The sequence below is a fragment of the Halichoerus grypus genome, chromosome 4, assembly GCF_964656455.1.
Source record: "Halichoerus grypus chromosome 4, mHalGry1.hap1.1, whole genome shotgun sequence".
In the NCBI taxonomy this organism is placed as follows: Eukaryota; Metazoa; Chordata; class Mammalia; order Carnivora; family Phocidae; genus Halichoerus; species Halichoerus grypus.
In genome coordinates this window covers 60,911,858-60,921,836 of record NC_135715.1, presented here as the reverse complement: position 1 = coordinate 60,921,836, position 9,979 = coordinate 60,911,858, and positions in this window count along the sequence as shown.

Genomic DNA, 9,979 nt, shown 5'->3' with positions numbered 1-9,979 from the left:
GTTCCTTATATTTCTTATGCTCTTTACTATATTCTCCTTTTTTTTTTTTTTGTCTTTGTGGTTTAGTTTGTGCATTTTCTACTGCCCTATATTCCAGATCATTATTGTGTTTTCAGCTGTGACTAATCTGCTGTTTATTTATCCACTCAGTCTTTTCTTTTATTTATTGGATATTATTCAGGTCTGGAATATCCATGTGATTATTTTGCATAGTTTTCAGGGGTTTTCGTGCCAAGTTTATTCATCTTGATTTTTAAGTCCATGAATATATTAGTAATAGTTCAAAGTGTATGTCTTATTATTTAAAAAATCTGGATCTTCTGTGGATTTCTTTCTATTGTCTGTTTTTCCCTTTTGGTTGTCTGTCAAAACTTGTTTTCTTATATGACTGGTTACTTTTATTGATGTTATCTTTTTTCAGAGGTACTTATTTTTTGCTTTTAGTAGACAGAGAGGCTAGAAGCTGATTACCTGAATCCAATCAGGTGTTGCTATGATTCTAAAACTAGGCCTTAATCCCTGTGAGATATGCTTCTCCAGTTGACTCTTTCTCCAAAAAATATGTTTGTGATGTTTTCCAGTACCTCTCCCCTCTAATAAGTTCTTTTTTTTTTTTAAGATTTTATTTATTTATTTGGCAGAGAGACACAGCGAGAGAGGGAACACAAGCAGGGGGAGTGGGAGAGGGAGAAGCAGACTCCCTGCTGAGCAAGGACCCCCCCCCCCCCCGACGTGGGGTTTGATCCCAGGACCCTGGGATCATGACCTGAGCCGAAGGCAGACACTTAAAGACTGAGCCACCCAGGCGCCCCCCCCCAATAAGTTCTTAAACTCTAATTTTATCCCTCTAAACATTTTCATATTGATGAAACCTCTCTTCATACTTTCCAGCTTTTCATTCACTGCTTTTACTTTTAGAATCAGCTTCAAATGTCACTCACCTCTACTGACTTGATTCCTTATTCAGATCTTGGTCTAAAAAATTCTCCCTGACTAGATATTTCTGAGATTCCAGTATTTCTACTTGTTCCCAGCAAGATATGTTGTCTCAAACAACCTAGTCAGCCACTGCCGAGTACAAGACTCATATGGGGGCTTATAACCAAAGGAGTGACAAAATGTAACTCAAGATCGTTGACCTAGCCAAAGGCCCAAAGTAGATGCCAATAAATTAATTGTATAATTGATATCGCTAGCACTGATTGATCATTAACTATGTGCCCAGCTGCTGTTCCATGTGCTTTGACATGTATTTCCTCACAACAAATTAATAAATTAGATAGTATTGCTACCTTCATTTTGTAGATGAAGAAAGAAATACATAGAGAAGTTAAGAAACTTGCCTAAGGTCATACAGGAGTAGAGCCGGTATTTGAACCTAGGCAGTTTTGTTCAGGACACATCCCTCTCTGATGCAGAAGATTGCTGTGATAATGGAGGCAACAGGTGGTCTGAGTCATGATGGGTATTGTAGCTGGGGAGTCAGAGGGGAATCAATAGCTACAGGAAATAATTCAAAGAAAGACTCATTAGGTGATCAAAACAGTTGCATGGGATGAAGACTAAGGAAGTAAGGGCAAGACTAAGGTGCCTGGCCTCAGTGCCTGGAAAGTGACCAGGCACTGATTAGAAATTTGAAATTGAGATGGAGTTGATTTAGATGAGTTGAAGTATTGTTACAGGAAACCTGTGAACCTCAGTAATTCACAATTCATAAAATGTTGGTTATTCCAAAGAAACCTTATAGCCTCTGGGGGAAATAGCAAATGAAATTATTATTGCTGAATGTGAATGGAGTACTGAAAATAACTTGATCCTGAGCATCAGTGAGCTCACAGGATTGAAAAGGATAAGCTTTTCCCTAGCACCACCTGCTTTGCTCCAAATCAACAGCTCCTGTTCCCTCAAGACAGAAAGTTTAGCTTAAATTTTGTTCAATATTATTATTTAAAAAATAATATTGTCATTATTGCCAATTTTCAGAACAATACATGCTCATTGTAAAAAATATTAGGAAATAGAGCAAGGATGAAGAAAAAAATTAAAATCATCCATAATCCCAGTACACATTTGTGGTATAGTCTTCCACTATTTTTCCTGTGCTAATGGCTAGATATATTCTGTGTGACTGGTTTTCTGCTGTGCATAGTGCCTTGTGGCTTGCCTTTTTAGGTAATAACATAGCATAAGCACTCCCCCATTTCTTTAAATATTTCTGAGAACATGATCTTTAATAACTGCATGAGTGCACATTCCCCTCTTTTTGGAAATTGATTTATTCTGTTAGGAATATATATTATTTTCCTGGAAGAGTAGGTCAAACCAGAAAGTTGCTCACAGATGAAGAGAATGGCAACGTAATCATTCATTGCTGCCCATGGCCTCAGTCTCTGCACTGAAAGAAAAGAATTCTTTCTAGCAGCACCAGTCATAGAAAGGGATCATTCATGGGAAGTTGGCCTTGTGAGGGCAGAGATTTTTTTTGTTCCTGACACCTCACAGTGCCCATTCTACAAAGAGCTTCTGAAATCAAGCAGAAAAAGATAAACAACCCGATAGATAAATGACCAAAGACTGTGAATAAATTGATTGCAGACAAACAAAAATGACTCTAGGAAAAAATTCCCAACCACACTTAAAGAGAAATGAAATTGAAAATAAATATTGCATTTCCTACCTACCAGATTGGCAAAAATCCAAAAGTTTGACAATGCACTCTGTTAGCAAAACTATGTGGAAATAGGCCTCTTTATACCGTGCTGGTAGGAATGCTAAATGTTACAACCCCTAGAGAGGGGAATTGGTCGGTATCTAACAAAATTACAGATGCAGTTACCTTTTGACTCCGCAACTCCATGTCTGGAAGTGTATCCCACAGGTACACCTCTACAAGGACAAAATGACAGCTATAAAGGTTATGCAATTCATTGGAGTATTGTTTGTAACTTCAAAAAATTGACAATGATCCAATTTTCCAGCAATAAGGGACAACTTAAATAAATGATGTCCTGTCCACCCAGCAGAGTACTATGCAGCTGTAAAAAAAAAAAAAATACAGCAAAGGCTCTACGTGTGTTGATATGGAGAGCTCTCCAGGATATACACAGTAAAAAAACCACCATCAACAAGGTAAAGAATACTGCTACATATTGTGTAAGGGAGAAAATAAGAATACATACCTATGTATTTGCTTATATTTGCACAAAGAAATATTAGAAGAAAGGGTGGCTGGGTGGCTCAGTTGGTTAAGAGTCTGCCTTCGGCTCAAGTCATGATCTCAAGGTCCTGGGATTGAGCCCCACATCGGGCTCCCTGCTCTGCGGGGAGCCTGCTTCTCCCTCTCCCTCTCCCTTTGTGATCTCTCGCTCTCGCTCTTGCTCTCTCTCAAATAAATAAAATCTTAGAAAAAAAAAGAAGTAATAGAAGAAAAACAACAAGCTAATAAAAATGGTTATTTATGAGGGAAACAGTGGAGGGGACAGGAGTAGAAACAAGACTCTTCTGTGAGTATCTTTCATGAAGGCTTTGGTCTTTGAATGATGTGTGTTATAAAGTCTAAAACAAAAAATTCTTAAAATAGGAAACAAACCCATGAACATAACCATACATCCGTTATTACCAGGCCCGCACAGAGGAAGGATTTATTTCAAGTGACATTAGAGCACAGTGCTTTGACTTTACCTCTTAGTGGCTACACCACGTGACGTTGGTCAAAGGGCACCATGTGAGGTCCTACAACGTGTCCTCCATGAAGGTGGGTGTTATGGGGCGAGTTGTGTTCCCCCAGAACGTCTTATGTTGAAGTTCTAATCACAGTACCTCAGAATGTGACCATATTTAGAGATGGGGTCTTTAAAGAGGTAATGAAGTTAGAAGGAGGTCACTGGGGTGGGCCTGAATTCAATATGACCCGTGTCCTTGTAAGAAGAGAAAAACAGGACACAAACATGCACAGATGAGAGACCATGTGCAAGCACAGGAGAAGGTGGCCGTCTACAAGCCAAGGAGAGAGGCCTTAGAAGAAACCAAATCTGCCAATACTTTCATCTTGAATGTCTAGCCCCCAGAACTGTGAGAAAAATAAATTTCTGTTGTTTAAGCCGCCTAGTCTGTGGTTACAGACTGTCGTTACAGCGGCCCTAGCAAACTAATACAGCGAGGGCTTTTGCTTCATTTACTGCTTCCTTCCTGCACTTGACAGTGTCGGACACATAATAAACAGAGTTCTTGAATGAATGAATGAATGTCCCACTCCTAGAGTGTCAAATAAAAACAGGAGAAAAGATCTCTACTTGCAGCTCTCCTCTATCTGTGGTTTCTGTTCTTTGGCTCCTCCTCCTATTTTTTTTTTTTTTTTTAATCTCAGAAGAGGTTACCCTCTTGTTTTCCTCTCCCATCCTCTTCTTCCAGTGGAGGAAAGACTTTTACTCACCAGCCTATCCTCCGGGGATTTTCTGAATGTCACATTTTCTTCTGTGCATTCCTTCGGATCTCTTTGTTCTTGGTGGTTGAGGCAGATTGGGCTTTCCAAAGATGGCCTTAACAAGATCTCTCATTCCTTACACTTTTCTTACCCTGTGACCTCCCAATCCCCCATCAAGAGGCAGAGTCTTTCCCCTCCCCTTGAACCTGGGTGGACCTTTGGATTGCTTCAACCAACAGAGCACAGAGAAGGTGATGCTACGTGACTGCTGAGCATCAATTGTGTTGGCCATGCTACCAGCTTTCCAGTGAGAGTGGACATCTTGCTCTAGCTCCAAGCCCAGTGAAGTCACGCCAGTGGGCTGGAAAAAGCCACAGGGGAATTATTTATAGGGCAGAAGGCAGCAAGGACTGGGATCACACACATACACACACACACAGCTGTTGTTAAACATTACCCGCAAACCACTATTTCTGAGGGTAGATCATAAAAAGTGATTACAGCCTCCCCTGGTGCTCCATCTCTCAGTACATGTGCTCTTAAATCCGAGCCAGCATGCTGTGTGGCAGCCAGGGCACATGCAGAGGCCACATGTAGTGTTCCGGCTGACAGCCCCAGGTAGCCTCAGCCACCACTGTACCTGTGAGTGGGAAAGCCCTCCACGACCGCAGCCTCAGCCTCCATCTGTCTGTGAGCCCCGCCAGCTCCCAGAACTGAGAGATATAATAATAAATGATCATTGTTTTACACCACTTAGCTTGGAGTGGTTATTCAGCAACAGCTAATCGGAACAGTGATGCTTATCTCTGGCCTTCATGATGGCACCGTAAGTTAAGAGGAACGAAAATGCATCAGTTTAACATTTAAAAAATGTATCAGTTTTGCATGATAAATCTTCCTGCTCAGAGTGAGATTTATTTGTTCACTCATTTATGCAGCAAATATGTACTGAGTGCTAATTAAGCACCAAAGCCCGTGCTCACTCCATGTGAGGGGTAGAGGAGCTCCCTGTGCACAATGGAGACAAAATGGAAACAACCAAATACGGACATAGCATGAGAGGCACCCACAGAAGTGTGTCCAGGATCCCCTTGGAGTGCAAAAAGGAGAAAGGGGCCTAACTTTTCTTTGTTGGGAGGTGCCCAGAGCGCAGCAGATAGTTGAGGAAGACCTCGGAAAGTCTGTCTGGACTGAGTCCTGAAAGCTCGGTGGTTTTCCGTATTATTAGCAGGAAAGGTTTTCCAGGCAGAGAGCGGCCCACGAGAAGGAATGAAACACTGGGATCCTGAAGCCCTTGCTTTGTATGACTGGACAGTCCCCCATTACTGATCCACAGTTGCCGGAAGATTAGGATCAGGCAGGTGCACGCTGAGGCACGTTGAGAAACAGAAGGCTGGAAAAATAGGTTGAGACCAAGTTATGGAGACCCTTGACTCTATCCTGAAAAAAAACTTTTGGTAAAATAAAAATTAAAATATTATTTTACAATTATCATATGGTTTCACTCATATGAGGAAACTGCCAGAGGATCGTAGGGGGGCAGGGGAAAACGGAATGGGAAGCAATCAGAGAGGGAGACAAACCATGAGAGACTCTTAAGGAAAGGAACTGAGGGTTGCTGGAGGGGAGGTGGGTGGGGGGATGGGGTAACTGGGTGACGGGCATTAAGGAGGGCATGTGATGTGACGAGCACTGGGTGTTATATGCAACAGATGAATTAATGAACTGTACCTCTGACACTAATGATGTACTATATGTTGGCTAATTGAATTTAAAATTTTAAAAATAATAAAAATAAAATATTGTTTTAAATCTATTACAAATCAACAAACAATGTCATGCTTAATGATAAAACACTCAGGGCTTACTAGGTGCCTGTCACGTATGACATTGCACAGTGATTTAGCTGTGCCAACTGTTTACAGCCGGTGATTGGCTGGTGCTGCCATTCTGATTGGTCAGGGCCCTTGTCCAGGTTTTAAGCATTGCATTTTGAAAATATCACCCCTAAAAACATTATTAAAATCAAGAACAGGACAGGGGTGCCTGGGTGGCTCAGCTGTTAAGCGTCTGCCTACGGCTCAGGTCATGATCCCAGGGTCCTGGGATCGAGCCCTGCCTCTGGCTTCCTGCTCAGCGGGAAGCCTGCTTCTCCCTCTCCCACTCCCCCTGCTTGTGTTCCCTCTCTCGCTGTGTCTCTCTCTGTCAAATAAATAAATAAAATCTTTAAAAAAAAATCAAGAACAGGACAAAGTGGGTAAGCTTTCACCATTTTGAGAGCAATAGCCAATACATTAGACAAGGAAATAAAACAAAAGGAAGGGGCAAAGCCATCATTATTGGGGGATGATTTGATTTTCTATCTTAAAAAAAAAAAAGAATCAACTTATCCAGAGGATTTCTCCCCCCCGGGGGAACTCAACTAAATCACTCTTTAAAAAAAGTAATCTGGAGAAGTAAATATGTGAGAATGATGAGGAGCCTGACCCAGTGTCTCTGGCTTCAGAAATCCAGGTGAGGAGAGAGAACAAGTTGGGGGGCTGGGGCGGGAGCCTGGCGAAGGCAGCCATTTCTGACCAGAGGCCAAGGTCCCACAAAGGGCTGGCAGATGGTAGGGGAGGAGGTGTGGGGGGAAGAGAACCCCTGGTAGGTGGTGTTGAGCATTTTCCCAACTGTGACACATACTCCTGGGGACTCTGAGGAAGAGGTACATGAAGACAGGAATTATTCCTTTCCCTCAATGCTCTAACTAGACCTGAGTCAAAGGATTGAAGCTGGAAACCTCCCAGGGAGTGAAGAATCAATCCGCAGGGACATCGTGTCTTCACACCCTCCCTAGAGCCACTGGGACCCCCAGAAGTGGGGCTCATGCATGCCCTGACATTTTCTGCCCCGAAAACTACCCAGTTCCACAGGGCCCTTAGAATCTTCAAGATTGACTACCTTTTTTTTTTTTCTCCTCCTAGACCCAGGAGTTCTTGTTCATTTATTTATTTATAAAATTGTGGTAAAATACACATAGCATAAACTTTACCATTTTAACCATTTTAAGAGCACAGTTTAGTAACATCAAGTACATGGATGAGGTCCGTTGTGCAGTCATCACCACCATCCATCTCTAGAACCTTTCCATCTTGCAAAAGTGAAATTGTACCCAATTAAAAATAACTCCCTTTTCCCCTCTCCCCCCGAGCTCCTGGCAGTCACCACCACCTTCTGTCTCTGAGTTTGACCACTCTAGGTACCTCACGTAAGTGGAATCCTACTGTGATTGTCCTATTTCCCTTAACATAATGTCCTCAAGGTACATCCCAGTTGTAGCCTGGGTCAGGGGTTGACGTTTCCATTCTTCTTCTGACTATAAACTAGTTCAGGACTCAGACATCTTGCTCCTCTTTTTCTTAAATTATCCTCAAGAAAATTATAATGCTGAGAAAAGTCCAAAAGGGAATAAAGTGTTTATTGAAAATGCTTTCTGATTTAAGTGGAAGTTGACGTGAGGGACCCTCAGGGTTTTCTCCCAAAATAGGAAGCTGCCAGGATTAGTGGATGGTAAATATAGAAAAAGTGACTCAAATAGAAGAGTGACATCAGAGTAGAAAGCTCTCCAAGGAAAGCATGAGAAGAACAAGAGTGGCTGTACAGGGCTGATTTATCGGAGAATAACACACAAGAAAAGACAACCTTCTGCACTGTCTGGGGGAGGAAAATGGGGACAATCCTCCGCGAACAGGGGAGTCAGTGGATTGTTTCTTTGATTGCTCCTTGTGTGGTATGCAACTTGGTCTTTGGCCAACTTTAATACCTCCCTTTATTTCTATGGCTTCTGTCAAGAATCAGGCATACCCTCATTAACTCACAGCCTCCTTTGTAATTAAACTCAGCGATACACGCATTAACTCATTACTCTTTTGAATTAAAATTCCTTATGGGATACATTGGATTTTATGAAGTAACCCTTTTACTCATAGTGTCTGGCTTAGAGTAAGCCCTATTTGTTCAATGAATGACTGAATTCACTTCTACCAGCAGGGCTCCATTATGTAGGCCACCTCAAGGCTTATTCGTGACAACATGCATAATAAAGCTTACACTCTTAATTTAATTTTTAACTCAACTCTACTAACATTTCCCCGTGTGGCCTTTATTCGTATGGCAATAAGTGTAGTGGGCAAGAGCATGGACTCTGGATCACACTGCCTGAGTTTAAATTCATTACCCACTCAGGAACTTTGTGATCTTGGGTAGTTACTTAATCTCCCTGTGCCTCACTCTACTTATCTGTGAAATGGGTGATATTAATAGCACCTGCCCTGCTTTGGGCAGCATTTCCAACAGTGGTTTTGCACTCATTTCCAACCGTAGCTGCTTCCATCGTCAGCTGCTAATCTCTGAGTTGCCTACCACCCCCCACCCCAAAACTTCCGTTTGCCTTTTCTGTTAGCCGTTCCACTTTTGTAACTAATTCTTCATTTTATTTATTTATTTATTTGAGAGAGAGAGAAAGCTGAGCAGAGGTGGGCAGTAGGGGCAGAGGGAGAGAGAGAAGCAGAGTCCACACTGAGCCCAGAGCCCAACGCCGGGCTCAATCCCAGGACCCCGGGATCATGACCTGAGCCAAAGGCAGACGCTTAACCGACTGAGCTACCCAGGCGCCCCTACTAATTCCTCATTTTAAATTCACTGTTTTAAGTGATAAGCCTATTCTTATTTATTTATTTGAGAGAGAGAGAGGGATAGAGTATGAGCAGGAGAGGGAAGGGCAGAGGGAGAAGGAGAAGCAGACTCCCCGCTGAGCGTGCAGCCTCACACGGGGCTCGATCCCAGGACCCTGAGATCATGACCTGAGCTGAAATCAAGAGTCGGACACTCAACCGACTGTGCCACCCAGGCGCCCCGAATGTAAGCCTATTCTCATTGTTACTATCATTTAGACTTCGAATCTCATCATCACTTTCCAAAGACCCTTGCTTTTTCAAAAACAAATCCCTCTATTTCCGTACATAAATATAAATTGTCTAGTTTGGGAGCAAATATTCTCTGACCCTTTGCTGGGCCCACAGGTGCACCTGGAAAAGCTGAGAGACCAGCCAGTATTCCTCCCTCGCTGACCCCCCAGGAGGACTGCCCCATACCCTGAAATTTAGTCTGTTTTGACCCTTGGGCTGAAATATGCTCAAAAAGGCCTACTGTCCCCCTCCAGCCAGCCCCAGGGCTTTGATGGAGGGTCTGGGAGTGTGAAGGCTCTGCCCTCCCTGCTCATAACCACCGCACTTCAACTTGCTGAGGGGGAGGTGTGGCCCAGTGTTGCCGAGAAGATTCAAGTGACCCAGACACTGCCCAGTTCCTCCACCGGGTCCCCGTGTGCAGTGAAGTGGTCGGCTTGGTTCAGGGCTGGATGAGGCTGAAACTAGAAAGGCACTGGACCTAAGACTTGAGGAGACGTCACTTTCTGGGTTGTGCAAGTGCAGGTTCAGCCTTAAAAAGGACCGCCTCCTTACATTTTGTGCGCCGGAACCTCTGCCCCACCTTAGCCTCACCCCTGTAGACGGGTCT